This window comes from Bubalus kerabau, chromosome 8 (genome assembly GCF_029407905.1).
Source record: "Bubalus kerabau isolate K-KA32 ecotype Philippines breed swamp buffalo chromosome 8, PCC_UOA_SB_1v2, whole genome shotgun sequence".
Classification (NCBI taxonomy): Eukaryota; Metazoa; Chordata; class Mammalia; order Artiodactyla; family Bovidae; genus Bubalus; species Bubalus kerabau.
In genome coordinates, this window is record NC_073631.1 from 84,328,909 (window position 1) to 84,351,925 (window position 23,017).

The 23,017-nt window shown below is 42.2% G+C and overlaps 1 long non-coding RNA gene and 1 other non-coding gene across 2 annotated transcripts; both read left to right on the plus strand.

Annotated features, from left to right (window-relative positions):
* Positions 1-678: 678 nt before the first annotated feature.
* Positions 679-22,514, plus strand: LOC129658603 (uncharacterized). The gene is made up of 4 exons (XR_008717439.1): positions 679-1,451; positions 1,659-1,746; positions 7,367-7,480; positions 22,364-22,514. It is a non-coding gene; the product is annotated as an uncharacterized LOC129658603 (long non-coding RNA).
* Positions 22,515-22,693: 179 nt separating this feature from the next.
* LOC129659765 (U6 spliceosomal RNA) lies at positions 22,694-22,800 on the plus strand. The gene has a single exon (XR_008718234.1). It is a non-coding gene; the product is annotated as a U6 spliceosomal RNA (small nuclear RNA).
* The last annotated feature ends 217 nt before the right edge of the window (positions 22,801-23,017 follow it).

A 23,017-nucleotide genomic window follows, 5' to 3' on the forward strand; every position in this document is an offset into this window, starting at 1 on the left:
GGTTGCCATTTCCTTCTCTGGGGGATCTTCTGGAACCCAGGTCTCCTGCGTGGCAGGCAGATTCTTTACCATCTAAGCCACAGTGAAGTTACTTTGTTAGGGTTGCTGTAACGAAGTACCACAAACTGATGACTTAAAACAACAGAAATTTTATTTTATTTATTTATTTTTTGGCCAAACTGTGCAGCATGCGGGATCTTAGTTCCCTGACCAGGGATTGAACCCATGCCCCCTGCATTCAGAGCACAGAGTCTTAACCCCTGAACTCCCAGGGAAGTCCTCAGCAGGATTTTTTTGTCACACGGTTCTGAAGGCTAGAAATCCAAGATCTAGGTGCCATCAGGGTTGGTTCATTCTCAGGGCTGTGAGGGGGAATCTTTTCCATGTCTGTCCCTTAGCTTCTGGAGGTTTACCAGCAATCTGTGGCATTCCCTGGTTTTGCTGCATCACCCCAATCTCTGCCTTTTTCTTGATGCGGCATTCTCCTTGTGTGTACTTCTGTCTCCAAATTTCCCCCCTTTTAAGAACATCATTCATGTTGGATTAGGGACCCGCCCTACTTTGGTATGATCTCATCTTAACTAATTGTATCTGCAATCACCCTATTTCCATATAAGGCCACATTCTGAGGTACTAGGGATTTGGACTTCAGCATAAGAATTTTAGTGGGGTGGGGGGACACAATTCAACCCATAGCAATAATTAAGATGCTGCTGCCAAAAATATGTAAGGTAGAAAGGGAACAGAATAGATGGAATAAAACGTGGAAAAAAAACTAATATCCTGGTATCACGGAACACAAAGGTAGCAGTGAGATATTGACAAAAGTTTGTAAGACATGAAATAGGAGTTTTGGTATATTATTTAAAAGTTATAAAGATAACCAATACCATAATTAGCAAACTAAGCAAGAAGCAAAGCAAGCAACTTAAATGAGAAACAGGGTTAGGGTTTTGGTGCTTGTGTCTACCTGGAAGATGTGCAGAGTACTTTGGCTGGCTAGTCAGTGCTTGCCCCATCTGAAGAATAAAGCCAATCAATTAGATTTGGTCAATTCATGGGAAAGGGGCCATATTTGCCGTGCATTGGGTTAGTGTCTCCGTAAACTTCATATCCACCTAGAATCTCAGAGAGAGATCTTATTTGGAAAAAGTGTCTTTGCAAATGTAATTCGTAAAGTTGTACTGGATTACGGTAAGCCCTAAATCAAATGGCTGATGTTCTTACAAGAAGGGGAAGTTTGGACTAAGAGACATGACACATGGAGGGAAGACGGCCACATGAAGATACAGAAAGAAATGTGAGTGATACAGCCAGCAACCAAGGAGTGTCAGCAATTGCTGGGCACCACCGGATGCTCAGAAGAGGCAAGAATGGATTCTTCCTTAGAGCTTTCAGAGGGAGCATGGCCCTTCTAACACCCTGCTTCCAGACTTCGAGCCTCTAGGACAGTGAGTGTCCATTTAAGTTTTGTGCTTCCTGGTTCATGGTGATTTCTTAAGGCAGCCCTAGGAAATTAAAATGTGCCCCCTCTGACTTTTTCAGGAGGCTAAACATTTGGAATTTTTAAATGTCACATCTTACAATTGTTTTCATATTGGTTATTTTTGTTTGTTTTTGAACTCATTGCTATTCAAACCAAATACATCTATGGTCAGATCTAGTCTCCACCCATCCACTTGCAAGCCCTGCAATAGAGAAACTAAATACGGTGTAAGAAGATGACTAACAGAAAGGAGAAGTGAGGTAAGTGAACTGAGATGAAGTATAAATGTGCTAAATACTCTCCTGTCAGAGCAGGAAGTAAAAAGAAAACATCTAAAATGGACTAATGAAATAATGTGAAAATGGTTCAAAGCAGTTGTCTCTGGAAAACCGCACAGGGCTGGGGCAGGTGAGAGCTGCCTTGTGTTATAACTTCTTTTATGTTCTTTGGTTCCGAAAGGTAGGTAGGTGGGCATTACTCTTCGTTTTGCCAGGAAGTTGCTCTCAAAGGTGAGGAGCTACATTTTTCTGCCAAAAATAATTAGAAGAGGCCAAGAGCTGAGAAAAGTTTGAAGGAATAGCAAAAGGTACTGCCACTGCCTGTCCCTGGAGAAAAATAGGTCTTAGTACCTTTCAAAGAAGAGGCAGAAAGTATGAGTTTCCACACTTTTCATGTTTCCTAGAATTTATGAAGATCATGATCATCCTTAATCCTGAATCTGCCTTAAACCATAGAAATGAAACCATTGAGTTTCATGGTGTCATATTTTACAGTATCAAGAAACTAAAAACTTAAGAATATATTCTTGTGACTTCATTTTAAAATCACCTATAAAAACCCCTGAAGGTGTTTCATATTTTTACGAATGTGCCTGTGCCCTTCTAAGTGGGAATGTATATACTTAATTATACAATTAGGCATAACATCTGACATGACTGCTTCTGCTGCTGAGTTGCTTCAGTCGTGTCTGACTCTGTGCGACCCCATAGACGGCAGCCCACTAGGCTCCCCTGTCCCTGGGATTCTCCAGGCAAGAACACTGGAGTGGGTTGCCATTTCCTTTCCTTTCCTTCACAAAGTGAAAGTGAAGTCGCTCAGTCGTGTCAGACTCAGCGACCCCACGGACTGCATGACTAATGACTTTAAATGATAAGCCAAAGAAACCAAACCATAGAGCTTGCACAAGGGGAAAGTCATCTCTAAAACTACACCCAGCTTATCTTGAAATTCTTGTTTTTATAAAAGCCTGCTGACACATTAGCAGCGTGTATCAATACTTATATGAAGGGCACAAATTGAATTTATTTATTTAGGTAGTTCTCTAGATGTTTAGGTTGCTACTAAGAGCAACATAAGGACATTAAAATTGGATTAAAGTTGAAAAACAGGTTTATTGTATGTCACTTTCTTCCCTCTAGGACACTGATATTGGCCAATAGCTAGACTATCTCCCTCAATCTCTTCTCCACACTAGTCCTGAGGGATCTTACTCAAAGGCAAATCTGCTTAAGGCCTTCCCCTAACCTAAATCCTTTAATGGATCTCATTGCCTTCATGACAGATTGAAGGTTTTTCTTCTTCTAATCTCTGATCACTTTTCTAGCCTCACATCTCAGCATCCCAATCTGTCCTAATGTGGTGCTTGCTGGTCTTTGAACCAGAGTTTCTAGGTGTGGTTCCTTCCTTTTTCAATCCTCTTCCCCATGGCTTACTCTTGTGTACATCCCATGTACCCATGAAAATTCAACTTAAGTCTCCTCTCCTCCAAAGAGGACCTTCTTCATCCCTCCAAGACTGGGATGTATATTATCTTGGGTATTTGCATCGCATGTCATTGAATAATTCATCCTAACTTGGTGTCTTCACTCATTCTCTTCTGACCCTAATTCCCCTAGATGGTTTTGTTTTTTTCTCCTTTGAAGGTTTACTAGACCTTTAACACACAGTAAAATGCATGCATGCATGCTCAGTTGCGTCTGACGCTTTGCCACAGTATGGACTGTGGCCCCCTGGCTATCTGTCCATGGGATTTTCCAGGCAAGAATACTAGAGTGAGTTGCCATGCCCTTATCCAGGGGATCTTTCCCACCTAGGGATCAAACCAGAGTCTCCTGCATTGCAGGTGGATTCTTCACCCACTGAGCCATCAGGGAAGCCCCTAATTCCCCTAGTGGACTTATAATCTTATGACCAGAAAGTTGGTTTTAATGAGAAAGCTTCTCCTTTTGTTTGTAAATAATGACTTTAGTTCTCAGTTCATTTATAAAACTGACAAATTCCAAGCCAGATGAATAATCAAGCCCCTGACTCTTCTGCCTAAACTTGCTCTCAAATCCCTTTACATTCAATTGCCCTGTCCCCACCCCCGACAAGGGGTGTCTCAGGGAAACACCAAATCAAACAAAATCAAGCAGAAAAAAATAAGTGAAACTTCTATCAAAGAAAGAGGATTGTCTTCCCATAGACTAATACACTCATAACCAACTGTTCAAACTTCGTTTTGAATGACTTGAATGTTAGTTTCCTGAAAGTTTTAATTATATTCCCTTTGCTTAGCATATTGCATAAAATAGTAGGCTATTATAAATATCATTAAGTACTTATTGCTGATAATTTTTTAAAAAGCTTGATTTCTGTTCATCTCTGGAGTTATTAGCAGAAAGTTATTGCATGAGATTATGTTGCACAAAATTTTAATTTAAAATGACAGGATTCATGAAACTTAAGTAGTTTGTCCCATTTTATGAAAAATCATAGAGCAGTTGATAAGAATCTATAAATTTCTATCCAGATGAAACCAGAAATGCTGCAGAATTTTTTTTCTTGATACTATTTCCTATTTTCTCTGAAAACTCTAGATATTTAAAGGTCTTCGATGAAAATTCTTCAAAATCTGAAGAAAATTCAAACTGCCCATATTTCAGGAAAGGTAGAATTGGCCTGCATCTGAAAGAAATGTTTAGGCCATATGACATTGACTTTCTTCTGAAATATTTTCCAAAATAAGGACTATTTGCCACTTTCTCTTTTTCTTCTGATATTCACATCAGATTCAAAAGAGAAATTTTAAATATCAGCTAAGTAAAACTTAAGCTGTCATTTCTGCATGTTTTTTTAATCCAAAAACCCCATTCATATCTACAGTCCACTGAGCATCCTGCTGACAGTATTTACAGATAATAACTCATTTAACTATTTTCAGAACACCCCGGTGAGGCAGGCATTACTATCATCCACATTAAGCAAATGTAGAAATAGAAGATCAAAGAAATTAGATAATTTTCTCAACATCATGTAACTAGCCTCTTGGAGCAGAGCCTTAAGTGGTATATCTCTTTTCGGAGAAGGGGTAAAATGAGAATTTGTCTAAAGAACACATAATAGTTTTGAAACTTTTTTTTTCACAGCTGTTCATGAAAGGACAGCTGGTTAATGCCTCACAGAATAATGTGAAGCCAAAGCTTACGAAGTCAAATAATGTGAAGTCAAAGCTTTTCATCCCGTGGTCACTGAAACTGAAAGGTAAACAAATAATTACTCCAGAAAGCCCAGGAACTTTTTTTTTTTTTTAAGCTTTTTACTGTCAGCATTGATGACAGAGACTGTTGAATCCTACCGTATCCAGGGAAGGCACCATCCTAGATGCAAAGATGTAAAGCAGACGTGTTTCTTCTCTGACGGCACAATTTATTATTTAAATTTGTTGTGGCTGTGCTAGGTCTTTGTTGTGTTCAGGCTTTCTCCAGTTACAGTGAGTGGGGGCTACTGTTCCTTGTGGTGCTTGGACTTCTCATTGCTGTGGCTTCTTTTGTTGCAGAACAGACTCTAGGCACACAGGCTTCAGTAGCATGTGTGGCAGTTGTGGCAAACAAGCTTAGTCGCTCTGCAGTATGTGGGATCTTCCCAGACCAGAGATCGAACCCATGTCCCCTGCGTTGGCAGGCAGATTCTTTACCACTGAGCCACCAGCAAAGTCCAACAGCATAGTTCTTTCTCTTTTGACAGAAACTTTATTTGAAATTCCATCATTCCAGAGCATAATATATATGAGACTCTTTTTCCTTATCACTAAAGGTGGCCTTGGAGAAAGCTCATGGAACTGCTTACATCAGTAGTGGCCCACCAGTCAGCTCCCCAGGAAGAGAGCCTGTGTTGATCATCACCGGATCTTTGGGCACTGCCACCGTCTTCTGGTTTAAGACGAGGGGAATAAGTGTGGAGATGCAGAATGCCTGTTTGCCTCTCTCTTGATGAGGAGGCCCTGGGTGTCCAAGACACTGGCCTCAGTCTAACATTTGGATGACCTTCTCATCCCTTCCAGCACTCACTTCTTGGGGTAATAACATCAGTGAATAAGTGCCAGTTTCTGTTTCCATAGCCCTTACGGTGTCCATATCATTCACAGGATAAGTCTTCAGTTATGAAATGGTTCATCTCTGGTACATGCTCCTGAGAAACACCAGGCTTCTTCTTTTTTAAATTTAATTAATTAATTTATTTTTGGCTGTGCCCATGTGGGATCTTAGTTCCCTGATCAAGAACCGAACCTGTGCCCCCTGCACCGGAAGCGCAGAGTCTTAGCCACTGGACCACCAGAGAACCCCCTGTTAGACTTCTCTAAGAGCTCTGCCTGTGTCCCTTAATGTGACTTCCGTATCGCCTTACTCAGAGAGTTGAAGGCTTGCAAAATAATAACCCTATTTTTAAGAGAGTCTTGATTTCACTCTGTATTTACATAAAGTACAAAAAATTAACAGTTCACATCTCATTTTCATGATTAAATTCTACTCATACTGCCTGGAGGGTCTTTGCTGAGTTAATCTCCCCATCTTGCATTCTTTTCCTCGGAACTCAGATCTGAAAGAGGTTTGCTGTCAGTGGGAGCTGCCTGGCTTGGGCTCTAAAAGTCTGATAGGCAGCTGCATCCAAGGGATTAGAGATCATGATACCTGAGCCTGTTCTTTGGCAGAGGGAAGCACAAAGGTAGGTTTTGACAAGTCAGAGCATGTGTGGTCTCAGTGATAGCAGCTCTCCTGCTGTGCTGGACTAGCCCATGAGAGGCATCCCCTGAAAATTGTTTGGAAGAATAGGTCTTATATTTTCTGCTTCAACAGATCGCAATTCAACAGGAATAACTTCCTTCAAAACAAACACTTTTTTGGAGTGCTTCTAAAACTGTACTTGTCAACTGCTTTCCCAGTACCTTTTACTTTATAAAGTCAATGCTGTTAAACAAACACTTTACCCTTTATAATATCTGTCCCCGTGTATAATTTTCACTCACTTTCATGCTGGAGTGCTCTCTCTTAGCATTTTAAAATTCAGTCCTCAGATGAAATCTTAAGCCAGAAAGAAAACACCAATACAGTATACTAACGCATATATACGGAATTTAGAAAGATGGTAACGATAACCCTGTATGCGAGATAGCAAAAGAGACACAGATGTATAGAACAGTCTTTTGGACTCTGTTGGGGGCGGGGGGCGGGATGATTTGGGAGAATGGCATAGAAACATGTATAATATCATATAAGAAATGAATCGCCAGTCCAGGTTCGATGCTGGATACAGGATGCTTGGGGCTGGTGCACTGGGATGACCCAGAGGGATGGTATGGGGAGGGAGGTGGGAGGGGGGTTCAGGATTGGGAACATGTGTACACCCGTGGCAGATTCATGTTGATGTATGGCAAAACCAATACAATATTGTAAAGTAATTAGCCTCTAATTAAAATAAATAAACTTAAATTAAAAAAAACAATAAATAAAATTCAGTCCTCAGATGAAATCTCAAGGGATGTGGTATAGGGTGGAAATATTAAGATGTTGAATCAGAGGAACTCAGGCTCTAACATTTGTATTTTCATTTACTCTCTCTTAGCCTCAGTTTCCCCATCTGTGAAATGGCAAGAATGCTAGATGCCTCACCTATTGTTACAAAGTTCTGGTAATAATACTGAGTAATGTGTATGAATAATATGAGCCAGCATACAAGGTAGGTCCTGTTACCCACTGTACACAAAAAGGAGCTAAGACTTAGAGCGCTTAGCTGACCTGCCAGAGTCCAGTTCAGTTGCTCAGTCATGTCCGACTCTTTGAGACCCCATGAATCGCAGCACGCCAGGCCTCCCTGTCCATCACCAACTCCCAGAGTTCACCCAGACTCACATCCATTGAGTCAATGATGCCATCCAGCCATCTCATCCTCTGTCGTCCCCTTCTTCTCCTGCTCCCAATCCCTCCCAGCATCAGAGTCTTTTCCAATGAGTCAACCCTTCGCATGAGGTGCCCAAAGTACTGGAGTTTCAGCTTTAGCATCATTCCTTCCAAAGAAATCCCAGGGCTGATCTCCTTCAGAATGGACTGGTTAGATCTCCTTGCAGACTAAGGGACTCTCAAGAGTCTTCTCCAACACCACAGTTCAAAAGCATCCATTCTTCTGCGCTCAGTTTTCTTCACAGTCCAACTCTCACATCCATACATGACTACTGGAAAAACCATAGCCTTGACTAGACGGACCTTTGTTGGCAAAGTAATGTCTCTGCTTTTGAATATGCTATCTAGGTTGGTCATAACTTTCCTTCCAAGGAGTAAGCGTCTTTTAATTTCATGGCGGCAGTCACCATCTGCAGTGATTTTGGAGCCCAAAAAAATAAAGTCTGCCACTGTTTCCACTGTTTCCCCATCTATTTCCCATGAAGTGATGGGACCAGATGCCATGATCTTCATTTTCTGAATGTTGAGCTTTAAGCCAACTTTTTCACTCTCCACTTTCACTTTCATCAAGAGGCTTTTTAGTTCCTCTTCACTTTCTGCCATAAGGGTGGTGTCATCTGCATATCTGAGGTTATTGATATTTGTCCCGGCAATCTTGATTCCAGCTTGTGCTTCTTCCAGCCCAGCGTGTCTCATGATGTACTCTGCATAGAAGTTAAATAAGCAAGGTGACAATATACAGCCTTGATGTACTCCTTTTCCTATTTGGAACCAGTCTGTTGTTCCATGTCCAGTTCTTTTTTTTTTTTTTTTTTTCCATGTCCAGTTCTAACTGTTGCTTCCTGACCTGCATATAGGTTTCTCAAGAGGCAGGTCAGGTGGTCTGGTATTCCCATCTCTTTCAGAATATTTCACAGTTTACTGTGATCCACACAGTCAAAGGCTTTGGCATAGTCAATAAAGCAGAAATAGACATTTTTCTGGAACTCTCTTGCTTTTTCCATGATCCAGCAGATGTTGGCAATTTGATCTCTGGTTCCTCTGCCTTTTCTAAAACCAGCTTGAACATCAGGAAGTTCACGGTTCACGTATTTCTGAAGCCTGGCTTGGAGAATTTTGAGCATTACTTTACTAGCCTGTGAAAAAGGAGCTAAGACTTGAAGTGCTTAGCTGACCTGCCAGAGTTCACTTATATATAATATAGGAGACTGAGCTCATACACTACCTCTGATTTACTTGGCTCCTCCTGACCATATCTCCTGACTTTGGCCTCTTGCTCAGTGGAGCTAATCTCATCTCCTAATGCCCCATGTGACTCAGTCTTCCCCCATTGAGGGCCTGGCATTGGCCTGACCTCCCTCATGCCCACTCATGCAGCAGCAGCTTCAGCACTCAGGTCAAAGTGACCCACTGACTGGCTCTTCCCCCAGTTTCCAGAAGTGATGAAGCCCTGCTTTCCTAGCACAGCCCAGAAGGGTGGAGTAATTATCACACTCTGGGCACACTTGGAGATGATGGGAAGAAGCCGGCAGACCAGGGCATCTTCCTTCCTCTCCTTGATGGGCTGTTCCCACAACACTGCCATGTGGCACATCCAGGGATGTCCCGCGTAACTGGTGTGCTTTCCCATGAAGCTGTGACCAGCTCGGAAACTCACCACACTGTGTTTGTTTCTGCTTCTTTCCTTTTTCCATCATTCTTTGCTGCCCTCCCAATAAAGCAGCTGATATGGTCATACTCCAGACCTGTCCTATCCAACTATACAGTAGCCATTACACCCGCTTGGCTATCAAAATTAAAATTAATTAATTACAATGAAATACTATTTAAAGTTCATTGTCTCAGTCACAGAAGCCATATTTTAAGAGCTCAGTAGAGATGGGAATACCAGACAGTCTGACCTGTCTCTTGAGAAACCTGTACACAGGTCAGGAAGCAACAGTTAGAACTGGACATGGAACAACAGACTGGTTCCAAATAGGAAAAGGAGTACGTCAAGGCTGTATATAGTCACCCTGCTTATTTAACTTATATGCAGAGTACATCATGAGAAACGCTGGGCTGGAAGAAGCACAAGCTGGAATCAGGATTGTCGGGAGAAATATCAATAACCTCAGATATGCAGACGACACCACCCTTATGGCAGAAAGTGAAGAGGAACTAAAAAGCCTCTTGATGAAAGTGAAGGAGGAGAGTGAAAAAGCTGGCTTAAAGCTCAACATTCTGAAAACTAAGATTATGGCATCTGGTCCCATCACTTCATGGGAAATAGATGGGGAAACAGTGGAAACAGTGGCAGACTTTATTTTTTGGGGGGGCTCCTAAATCACTGCAGATGGTGACTGCAGCCATGAAATTAAAAGACGCTTACTCCTTGGAAGGAAAGTTATGACCAACCTAGATAGCATGTTCAAAAGCAGAGACATTACTTTGTCAACAAAGGTCCATCTAGTCAAGGCTATGGTTTTTCCAGTGGTCATGTATGGATGTGAGAGTTGGACTGTGAAGAAAGCTGAGTGCCAAAGAATTGATGCTTTTGAACTGTGGTGTTGGAGAAGACTCTTGAGAGTCCCTTGGACTTCAAGGAGATCCAACCAGTCCATCCTAAAGGGATCAGTCCTGGGTGTTCATTGGAAGGACTGATGTTGAAGCTGAAACTCTAGTACTTTGGCCACCTCATGTGAAGAGTTGACTCATTGGAAAAGACGCTAATACTGGGAAGGACTGGGGACAGGAGGAGAAAGGGACGACAGAGGATGAGATGGCTGGATGGCATCACCGACTCGATGGACATGAGTTTGGGTAGACTCCGGGAGTTAGTGATGGACAGGGAAGCCTGGCGTGCTGCGATTCATGGGGTCGCAGAGTCGGACATGACTGAATGACTGAACTGAACTGAACTGAGCTATATGTGATGAGTTGCTATAGAATTGGACAGCACAGATCTAGAACATGTCCATCATCACAGGAAGTTCCACTGGAGAGTGCTTTAATTCAGTTCAGTTCAGTCTTTCAGTCACATCTGCCTCTTTGTGACCCCATGGACTGCAGCACACCAGGCTTCCCTGTCCATCACCAACTCCTGGAGCCTGCTCAAATTCATGTCCATTGAGTCCGTGATGCCATCCAACCATCTCATCCTCTGTCAACCCCTTCTCCTCCGGTCTTCAGTCTTTCCCAGCATCAGGGTCTTTTCCAGTGAGTCAGTTCTTCACATCAAGTGGCCAAAGTATTGGAACTTCAGCTTCAGCATCAGTCCCTCCATTGAATATTCAGGATTTATTTCCTTTGGGATGGACTGGTTGGATCTCCTTGCAGTCCAAGGGACTCTCAAAAGTCTTTTCCAACACCACAGTTCAAAAGCATCAATTCTTTGGCACTCAGCTTTCTTTATGGTCCAACTCTCACATCCATACATGACTACTGGCAAACCATAGCTTTGACTAGACAGACCTTTGTTGGCAAAGTAATGTCTCTGCTTTTCAATATGCTGTCTAGGTTTGTCATAGTTTTTCTTCCAAGGAGCAAGTGTCTTTTAATTTCATGGCTGCAGTCACCATCTGCAGTGATTTTGGAGCCCAAGAAAATAAAGTCTGTCACTGCTTCCATTGTTTCCCCATCTATATGCCATGAAGTGATGGGACCAGATGCCATGATCATAGTTTTCTGAATGTTGAGTTTTAAGCCAGCTTTTTCACTCTCCCCTTGCACTTCCATCAAGAGGCTCTTGGGTTCTTCTTCACTTTCTGCCATAAGGGTGGTGTCATCTGCATATCTGAGGTTATTGATATTTCTCCCAGTAAACTTGATTCCAGCTTGTGCTTCCTCTAGCCCGGCATTTTGCATGTAAGCTAATATAAGTTAAATAAGCAGGGTGACAATAAATAGCCTTGATGTACTCCTTCCCCAATTTTGAACTAGTCCGTTGTTCCATGTCCAGTTTTACTTGTTGCTTCTTGACCTGCATACAGATTTCTCAGAAGGCAGGTCAGGTGGTTTGGTATTCCCATCTCTTTAATAATTTTCCATAGTTTGTTGTGATCCACACAGTCAAAGGCTTTGGCATAGTCAATAAAGCAGAAATAGATGTTTTTCTGGAACTCTCTTGCTTTTTCAATGACCCGATGGATGTTGGCCATTTGATCTCTGGTTCCTCTGCCTTTTCTAAATCCAGGTTTTACTTCTGGAATTTTTTGGTTCGTGGACTGTTGAAGCCTCACTTGGAAAATTTTGAGCATTACTTTGCTAGCCTGTGAGATGAGTGCAATCGTGTGAACATTCTTTGTCTTTGCCTTTCTCTGGGATTGGAATGAAAACTGACCTTTTCCAGTCCTGTGGCCATTTCTGAGTTTTCCAAATATGCTGGCATACTGAGTGCGGCACTTTCATAGCATCATCTTTTAGGATGTTCAATAACTCAGCTGGAATTCCATCACCGACACTACCTTTGTTCGTAGTGATGCTTCCTAAGGCCCACTTGACTTCGCACTCCAGGATATCTAGCTCTAGGTGAGTGATCACACCATTGTGGTTATCTGGGTCATGCAGATCTTTTTTGTACAGTTCTTCTGTGTATTCTTGCCACCTCTTCTCAATATCTTCTGCTTCTGTTAGGTCCCTACCATTTCTGTCCTTTATTGAGCCCATTTGCATGAAATGTTCCCTTGGTATCTCTAATTTTCTTGAAGAGATCTCTAGTGTTTCCCATTCTATTGTTTTCCTCTATTTCTTTGCATTGATCACTGAGGAAGGCTTTCTTATCTCTCCTTGCTTGTCTTTGGAACTCTGCATTCAGATGGGTATGTCTTTCCTTTTCTCATTTGCCTTTAGCTTCTCTTCTTTTCTCAGCTATTTGTAAGGCCTCCTCAGACAACCAGTTTGTGTTTTTGCATTTCTTCTTCTTGGGGATGATTTTGATCACCGCCTCCTGCACAATGTCAGGAACCTCCATCCATAGTTCTTCAGGCACTCTGTCTATCAGATCTAATCCCTTGAATCTATTTGTCACTTTCACTATATAATTGTAAGGGATTTGATTTAGGTCATACTGAATGGTCTAGTGGTTTTCCCTACTTCAATTTAAGTCTGAATTTTGTATGGAGGAGTTCATGATATGAGCCATAGTCAGCTCCTGGTCTTGTTTTTCTAAACCGTATGATAACCAATATTTCACACAGAGTTTTTATTTTAAGCAGTCCCCTTTTTATGAAAGACATCGTCTATCTTTCCAACTTGCCCTTGTATCCCCACTTGAATACTCTGTGACCCCCATTTGACCTGTAGTTATAAGGTCCTACATCTTTCTCCTTGCTGTCATCCCCTTCCTGAGTCCTCATCACTCCCCCTCCCCAGCTTAAGTGTTATGATCTTCCACTTCATTCTTTTTTTTTTTTGGGGGGGGGTTATTTATTTGGCTGTTCCAGGTCTTAGTTGCTGCATGTGGGATCTTAGTTCCCTGACCAGGGATCAAACCTGTGTCCCCTGCAGTGGAAGCATGGAGTTCTAACCACTTGACTGCCAGGGAAGTCCCACCTCATTTTTTAAAAACTTATATTTTACAGTGGAGTACAGCCGATTAAAAATGTTGTGATCATTTCAGGTGCACAGCAAAGAGACTCAGCTGTTCATATATATATATCCATTCTCCCCCAAAGTCCTCTCCCATCCAGACTGCCACATAACACTGAGCAGAGTTCTCTGTGCTGTACAGTAGGAGCTTGTTGGTTATCCATTTTAAATATAGCAGTGTGCACATGTCAGTCCCAAACTCCCTAAATATCCCATCCTCCTTTCCTTCCCTCTGGTAACCATAAGTTCATTCTCTAAGTCTGATTCACATCATTCTTAATTTCTTTGCATCTTCCTTTACTGTATTCACCCCATGAGCAGGATATCTTCTTTTTGCCTCTCTAGATCCACCCTCCATCCTGCTTTGTGCCCTAGGAAGATGACATATATGGTTTACAATCACCAATGAACCCCCTGTTCTCTGGAATCCATTTGGCTTCAGTCCATGACAAACCAAGGAGATGAAAGAGAAGAAGAGGGAGATTTGGATATTTATACCCCCAGCTCCCTCTCTAAGAAGTATAGCTACATCCCTTGTTGGAAGGACCCAGGTCCTAAAAGGACTTCAACTATTCTCTGTTGGAAAAAAAAAAAAAACCTGGATAACCAGACCTTGACAGATGTCTGAGCCAAGCTGCCCATCATGAACTCAGTGGTATGTGTTCCATAAAAAAAATTTAAAATGTGGCCATTTTACAGCAGAGATTTCTTATCAAATGGAAATGGTATATGCAGTCTTATAAGGAGCTTGGGAAGACACAAGAAAACTGCACAAATGTGTGGCAACACCCTCCCCTAAGCTACTGCTTTGTCACTTCTTTCTCAGTCCACACCAGTGCCTTGTGAAGAGTTCCATATGACCAGTTAATAGAAAAGAAAAAACACAAAGGCTAGATTTATTGACAGATCTGCCAATTAATGACATCACCAGCTGGAAGTAGGGGGCTGCCACACTAGTGCTCTACCAAAGCGTGGCCCGGAAAGACAGAGGCCAAGTCCCCGTGGGCAGAATTCTGGATGCTACATCTGGTTGTCCACTTCATGTGGAAGAAGAGGTAGCCTGACTACTATATACAAAGTAGATAATCAACAAGGGCCTGTTGTATAGCACAGGGAACTGTACTCAATATTTTTTAACAAACTATAAGAGAAAAGAACCTGAAATGGAATATATATAACATACACACATATGTAATATGCAAAGGTATAACATACACACATATATAATATGTGAAGTTATACACATATATAACATACACACATATATATGTGAAGATATATATAACATACATATATAATATGTGAAGTTATACATGTATATAACACACACACACACATATATATGAAGATATATATAACATATATAGTATGTTAAGTTATACATATATTATACACATATATAACATGTGAAGTTATATAACATATATATATATAACATGTGAAGTTATATATGTATATGAAACACACACATATATAACACATGAAGTTATGTATATATATGTATATATATATGTAACTGAGTCACTGTGATGTACACCTAAAACTAAAATGATATTGTAAATCAACTATACTTAAATAAAAAAAAAAAAGAGGTAGCCTGAGATGTAATACTATAGTGACAAGGACAGTGATTCAGGTGGTCAGGAATTTGGAAAGATAATTTTTGGAAAATCAGTGGCAGATCTCAGTGCTTCTGCCAGCTCCTCCAGTTTTGTACTTCCAGAATACCTTATTCACCCCCAATTGTATCCCACACAACCTTGCCTAAGACTAGAGGATGAATTTTAGAGTAAAGGAACTGGAGCACTTCTCTCAGCATCTATGAACTTCACTGATATTACCATGTGCTCCATTTCACAGGAGTAGTTGGTTAACTAGAAGAGTGGAATGGCTTGCTGAAGGCTTAGTCCCAAAGCCAGCTGGGAGACACCACCCTGTGAAGTTGGGCTAGCAATTTATAAATAGAAGTATATGTTTAACCAGTGATCCATTTATGGTGCCTTCTTTTTCCTAGCCAGAGTGCATGGGCTCCAAGGGTTGGAAATGAGAGTGATCCCTCTCCCTATTACACCATGGGCTTGAAGAATTTTTGCTCTCTGTTTCTGTGACCTTAGCTTCTCTTAGTGATCCTAGTGCCCAAGGGAGGAATTTAAAGAATGAGGCTATGGTGCTGTGGGTCATTGATCCTGATTACCAGGGGGAAATTGAGTTGCTGCCACAAAAGGAAGGCAGAGAACTGTGTTTGGCATCCACAGCGTTCACTGGGAGCCTCAGAGTACTCAATTGGCCAAGTATCTTAGTCAGTAGGAAACTGTTGTGGGACCATAAACAAGACCACTAAGGACTCAAATGCCATAGGAGGGAAGGTCTGAGTCATCCTACTGGGTGAAGAATCTCAGCTGGCTGATGTGCTATCAGAGGTTAAGAAAAATGGGAAGCCAGTCTGAAGAACACAGCTATGATTACCGCCTTCTTAGACCTCCTGACCAGTCACAGAAGCAGGGATAGTCATAGAGAGGTTTTTATATATTCATTAATTATTTTTCTATATCCTTTCCCTGTCCCAGCCACCTAATGTGAAATACGCTAGTGAAAGTGAAAGTCGTTCAGTCCTGTCTGACTCTTTGCAACGCCATGAACTATATGGTCCATGGGATTCTCCAGGCCAGAATACTGGAGTGGGGGTAGCCTTTCCCTTCTCCAGGGGATCTTCCCTACCCAGGGATCAAACCCAGGTCTCCCACATTACAGGTGGATTCTTTACCAGTTGAGCCACAAAAGAAGCCTGAAAGATGCTGCTGCTGCTGCTAAGTCACTTCAGTCGTGTCCGACTCTGTGCGTCCCCATAGACGGCAGCCCACCAGGCTCCCCGTCCCTGGGATTCTCCAGGCAAGAACACTGGAGTGGGTTGCCATTTCCTTCTCCAGTGCAGGAAAGTGAAAAGTGAAAGTGAAGTCGCTCAGTCGTGTCCGACTCTTAGCGACCCCATGGACTGCAGCCCACCAGGCTCCTCCATCCATGGGATTTTCCAGGCAAGAGTACTGGAGTGGGGTGCCATTGCCTTCTCCACCCAAAAGATGCTAGTGTTGGCTAATATTTTAGGTTTCAGATGGGACTATGACTGAATAGACATTTCCCTATGGTAATATAGAAGCTGAAGAACTTTGAGTATCTCCTGTGATGGGAGATGGAATTTTACCTGCACAAAGATCAAGTTAATGCTAAAGGGGACAGGGGTGAACCCTACTGAATAGCTTCTGCTCATCTCTCCAGATCCAGTATCTGTTTGTGTATTCTCTGATCTATGCCCTGAGAGGCTCACCTTTATGGACAACATCAAAGTTTCCTTTAATCTCTGCTTCTGATTAGATTCAGTTTTGGGAGAGCAGGTGAAATAAGACGGAGAGAAGGGTGAGGTTGAAATGTTTACCATCCCCAGGCTCCCTGTCTGGGGAGTTGCTGCCTGGTGGCCATTTTAGTTACATGTCACAAGCCTAATTAGAACAGCCACCATTCTAATATTTTCCTTGGTTCTGTAAGTTGAATAAATCTCAGCTGAATGGTTCTTCTGCTGGCCTCACAGGTTTGTCTGTATGTGTATGCTCAGTCATGTCATGTCATGTCCAACTCTTTGTGACCCCATGGACTATAACTCACCAGACTCCTCTGTCCATGGGATTTTCTAGGCAAGAATACTGGAAATGGGTTGCCATTTCCTCTTTCAGAGGATCTTCCCAACCCAGGGAATAAACCCACTGTCTCCTGTGTCTTTTGCATTGGCAGGTGGATAATTGATCACTGAGCCACCTGGAAATTCGTCCTCATGAGTAGTCTCCCATAAAGCTGCCATCACCTGCCAGCAGGGACTGGAATGTCCAAGATGTCCTGACTCTCATGTCTGGCCCCTGAGTGGCGGGGGTTGGGGGGGCAGTAGGAAGCCTGTGCTCAGTTGAAGTTCTGAGAAGGTGAGACTCCTCTCTCCCCCTTGAGTAGTCTCAGAGCCTCGCCCTCCCTGTGTGGCCCCTCCACAGATTCTACTTGGTCTCATCAGAAGACTAACTGGACCTGGTGACTCAGGGATCCCCAAACTGTAAAAGTGGAGGTGGCCAGATGGAGGAGACCTTTGGCTCTAATGCTTGCTAAGTCATTAGACAGAGTTTGTTGCTGAGTCACATCCTATCCTATCCTGACTAAGACAAGTATGTACCATTTGATTTTTGTTGGAAAGGAGAACTGAACAGTACCTGATTCCTGGAATGTCCTTTTCAAATCATATCATCCACATGTCAGATGCTTAATGAAAAGTTGATTTTCAGCCAGCAAGCAAGACACATAAAAATAACTTAGGGCTATCAGGAAAGTAATAAATGGCTAAATGCAAGACACCTTCCCTATTTTGTAGATATATCATATGGATGATTTAGGAGAAAACGTCAGAAAGTCTGGGCTTCCCCAGTGGTTCAGGGGTAAAGAATCCTTCTGCAATGCAGGAGCTTCAGGAGACACAGACTCCATCCCTGTGTCAGGAAGATCCCCTGTAGGAGGGCACGGCAACCCACTCCAGTACTCTTGCCTGGAGAATCCCATGGACAGAGGAGCCTGGCAGGCTCCACTACAGTATGTGGGATTGCAACTGAAATGACTTAGCACATGTGTCAGAAAGTCTAAATAAAATTGGCTTAAACATAAGAAAATGCATTAACTTGCACCACTAAAAGTTTCAGCTAAGACAGGGAGTGCTTCAGCATTGGTCAGTTTAACAGCTCAATGTGCCATCAAGGACCAGAAGTCTTTTCAGCTTTCTCTTCTGAAATCCTTGGTGTTGGCCTTGTCCTCAAGCTCATAATAAAACAGCAGCAGTTATTCTAGTATCCACATCCCGAAAGGGAAGGAAGAGGAATAGGGATGACATCTCTCTTACGAATGAGAGAAGTTTTTCTGGAAGCCTCCTAATGGCCTTCTCATCATGTCTCCTTGGCTGGAAATCAGTTTGGGGCTCACTCATAACTGACCATTAACAAGGGGTAATGTGATTATCTGAGGAGGAATCGGGCCTACTCTTGGAACTGGGGGTATTGTGACTATCGGAAGGATGGGTATTATTATAAACAAAATCTGGGTGGCGTTAGGAAGGAAAAACTGTGGCTGAAGCCTGGGTAGAAGTGTGGCCCACAGTAGGGAATGATGGAATGAGGCTCACTTGTGGCCCCCTCTAAGATGTGCATTATCAGTAATTAATAGCCATGTGTAGAACATCACCAACTCAATGGACATGAGTTTGAAAAAACTCTGGGAGATAGTGAAGGACAGGGAAGCCTGGCACGCTGCAGTCCATGGGGTCACAAAAAGTCAGACACAAGTTAGCGACTGAACAACAACAATGTGTAGAATTGATCCAAAGAAAACAAACACTTAAAGAACTCCTGGTCCCGTCACTTCCACCTTTTTGGTGCTCAATTTTAGATCATCCAAAGCCTATCTAATGAAGCTATTCATAGACTAACAAAGAGATTAAAAAGTTGAGGATTATATGCAGTTATTTTAGGAATGATAGTGAGAACTGGAGAACTATATCAGGTAACATGTTTTGGTTCCAAATTAAAGTCTAGAAACAAGACTTAAATTGGCTTAACAGAAAGGAAATTTATCACCTAATGTAGCAATTAGCAATTAACCTTCATACTGTAAAAAGAATCAGGGTTGACTGATTTAGCTCTTCAATGATACCTTCATTTCAGGGTTTTTTTTTTTTTGCATCTTTCTGTCATCCTTAATACTGGCTTCATTTTCAGGTTGGTGGCAAGATATCTGCAGGATGTCTAAACATCACATTCTGAAATGACAGTGTCCAGGTGATAGACATAGAACACATCTGTTCTCATCCAGCATCCTTGTCCCTACATCTCACTAGCCAGGTTTTGGTCACAAACCCATTTATGAACCCACTAGCAAGGAGTATAGAATTTCAATGATTGATTTATATTAATTATCTGGAGGCAAATAGAGATTTGGGAATCATTTTTACCCCCTGACCATGCTGAGCAGCCTGTGGTATCTTAGCTCCCGGACCAGAAATTGAACCCAGGTCCTGGCAGTGAGAGCATGGAGTCCTAACCACTGGACTTCCAGGGACTTGGGAGCCAAATTTTAAAGTGAGAAGCTGAAGTCACAATAAGTTATACAATTTGTGTAGAAGAAACAGCAGGAATAAAATCAACAAATACTGAAGACTAAGGTTCCTGAGTCAGTCTGGTAATATGGAAGGAGTGAAGCTTGTCCCTATGCTGTCTCCAGTTTGCAAAGGATCCTTGGTCATAACCCTACAGGGAATCAGGGGCAGACCATAGTTTCTCATGGCTATTTTACTAAATAAGTCACATGGAGCAAGGCTGTCATTCACTCATTCAACATTTATTGAGCACTAGAATAAATAATGAGGATAAAAATAAATGATTTGTGGGACTTTCCTGGCAGTCCAGTGGTTAAGACTCCACACTTTCAACGCAGGGGGCATGGGTTTGATCCTTAATTGGGGAATTAAGATCCCACATGCTGTGGCCTAAAAAAAAAGAGAGAGAGTGATTTGTGGTTCCCATCTGCAAGGAAAATACAGCCTAGTGGAGAAGTCATACTAAACTGTTCCAGAGACTGTAAAGTGGACTGTGAACTGTGTCCACGGCAAAGATGATGAAGTGAGGGTGGAAGGATTCACAGGGGATAATCACAGGTGTCTGACCTAAGCACATAAGAAAGTGTCAGACTAATAGATGGGGAAGAGCCTTCTAGGAAAAGGGAACAGCAGGAATGGAGACCCTGCGGCAAAGAGGAAGGGCAGAGTAGAGAAACATGAAGTTACCTGGTATGGCTGGTGAGGCAGAGTTGTTCTGAGTTAAGGTTGATAAAGCAGGCTTGGCACTGAAAGGTCTCATAAACCATGATAAGATCAGAATCTTTAGGCCTAGTTAGAACCACTGGAGGATTTTAAGCAGGAGTGTGACCTAGGCAAATTTATATTTTCCAGAGCTTACTCTGGCAATAGATGGAAGATGGTATAGGGAAGATCAAGCAAAATATTTAGGGAGATAAATTCAGTGGGCTTCAGTTTCCTTAACTACATTGGCATCAGACTTGATTTGGCATCACAAATACAATCTCCAAAGGGCCAGAAAAGTCCTGTGTATCTGTCAAGTGTGCTGTGTGTGGTTGGGGCTCTACCGATGGATAGAACACATCCCATCTAAAAGAGGGCAGAAACTTTCTGGTGGTACAGTGGTTAAGACTCTGGGCTTCCAGTGCAGCAATTGTGGGTTCCATTCCTGGTCAGGGAACTGAGATCCCACATGCTGCAAGGGGTGGCCAAAAAAAAAAAAAAAAAGAATTTTAAGATGGGGGATAGACCCAAACTATACTTGAATGTGCTTCCAAGAATCAGTCAGCAAGTCTAGAATCATAGCAAGAAAACTTCACTAAGTCATAGATTAAACAGAAAAATGAGCAAGTTGCCTTAAATATATAGCAATCATTTGACAAGTGAATGAAAATCCACTATTGGTTGAATAAAAGAGGGCAGCAGCTACTCAGCCCAGGCTGTTGTGTGTAGCTATGGACCTAGTGGTGCCAGAATTTCCAGTTTAAAAAAGCTCCAAACACTGTATATGAATCTCCCATATGTATATGTTGGTAACCACTTTAAAGGTAGGGAGTTGCCTGGCGACCCAGTGGTGTGGGCTCTGTGCTTTCACTTCCAAGGTCTGGGTTCAATCCCTGGTCAGGGAACTAAAATCCCATAAGCCATGCGGCTCAGCCTAAAATAAATAAAATTTAAAAATTAATAAATAAAAGTAAAAAATAAATAAAAAATAAGTAAAAGTCAGCAATGAGACTGCTGCTGCTAAGTTGCTTCAGTCGTGTCCAACTCTGTGCGACCCCATAGACAGCAGCCCACCAGGCTCCCCTGTCCCTGGGATTCTCCAGGCAAGAACACTGGAGTGGGTTGCCATTTCCTTCTCCAATGCAGGAAAGTGAAAAGTGAAAGTGAAGTCGCTCAGTCGTGCCCGACTCCCAGCGACCCCATGGACTGCAGCCCACCAGGCTCCTCCGTCCATGGGATTTTCCAGGCAAGAGTACTGGAGTGGGGTGCCATTGCCTTCTCCAGCAGTGAGACTATGCAAGCTAAATAAATACATCTGTCAGCTAAAGTCTGATGGTATTCACTAGTTGGGAACCTTGGGACATGAAAAGGTCAAGGGCCCTTTCCAGGTCTAACAATGTATAATTCTGTGATATCCCAATAGTATATGTGCTACCCTGTCACTGATCATTTACAGTGAGTGACATATGGATCATTATGTGACTCACCATCTGTATGTGACTTGCCATAAATCTTTGGTATTGCTGTAACAAGCCTAACCAGATATTTCCAGGGTTAACAGTCACCCACTGATATATACATTTATTAGTTCATTCATTCAATACATATTTATATAAAGTCAATTATATGCAAAACTTTGTTAATTTGAAATCAGTTCAGTTCAGTTCAGTTGCTCAGTTGTGTCCAACTCTTTGACACCCCATGAACTGCAGCATGCCAGGCCTCCCTATCCATCACCAACTCCTGGAGCTTGCTCAAACTCATGTCCATTGAGTCGGTGATGCCATTCAACAATCTCATCCTCTGTCATTCCCTTCTCCTCCCGCCTTCAATCTTTCCCAGCATCAGGGTCTTTTCAAATGAGTCAGTTCTTCGCATCAGGTGGCCAAAGTTTTGGAGTTTTAGCTTCAACATCAGTCCTTCCAATGAATACCCAGGACTGATCTCCTTTAGGATGGACTGGTTGGATCTCCTTGCAGTCCAAGGGACTCTCAAGAGTCTTCTCCAACACCATAGTTCAAAAGCATCAATTCTTAGGTGCTCAGCTTTCTTTATAGTCCAATTCTCACAACCATACATGACTACTGGAAAAACCATAGCCTTGACTAGATGGACCTTTGTTGGAATAGAGAGATAAAATAAAGAAATAATCCTGAGGAGGAGAGGTTGAAATCTCTTAAAATAACAATAAGTCAGTCATTTCTCACTTCTTGTCTCCACCAGCAGGTCTTAGAGGAGAGATTCTGCAGCCTGGCCCAGGGGCTTAGTACCCATCTTTTCCAGCTCACTAGACACAAGGGTAGGCAAACTTGTCCCTCGTGGGTCCCAGAATACTCAGGATCTGACTGCTTACTCTTCCATCTGAAGAAAAGGCAAGTGGAAAGAAAGGAAAGAAAAGTAAAAGGAAAAAGAAAAGAAGGAGGAAAATAAATCATTGCTTAAAATGGATTCCTTGTGTGTTATCACAAGACTAAGGTAATAAGTGACATTTGTTAAGGAGGACTTTTTTTTTAAGCCAGCCTAGAATTTTCTTTAAAAAAAAATATATATATAGTGCTCGCTTCGGCAGCACATATACTAAAATTGGAACAATACAGAGAAGATTAGCATGGCCCCTGCGCAAGGATGACACGCAAATTCGTGAAGCGTTCCATATTTTCAAATGAGTTGCCAGTCCAGGTTCGATGCATGATACTGGATGCTTGGGGCTGGTGCACTGGGACGACCCAGAGGGATGGTATGGGGAGGGAGGAGGGAGGAGGGTTCAGGATGGGGAACACATATATACCTGTGGCGGATTCATTTTGATGTTTGGCAAAACTAATACGATTATGTAAAATTTAAAAATAAAAGAAAAAAAATATAAATGTGAAAATT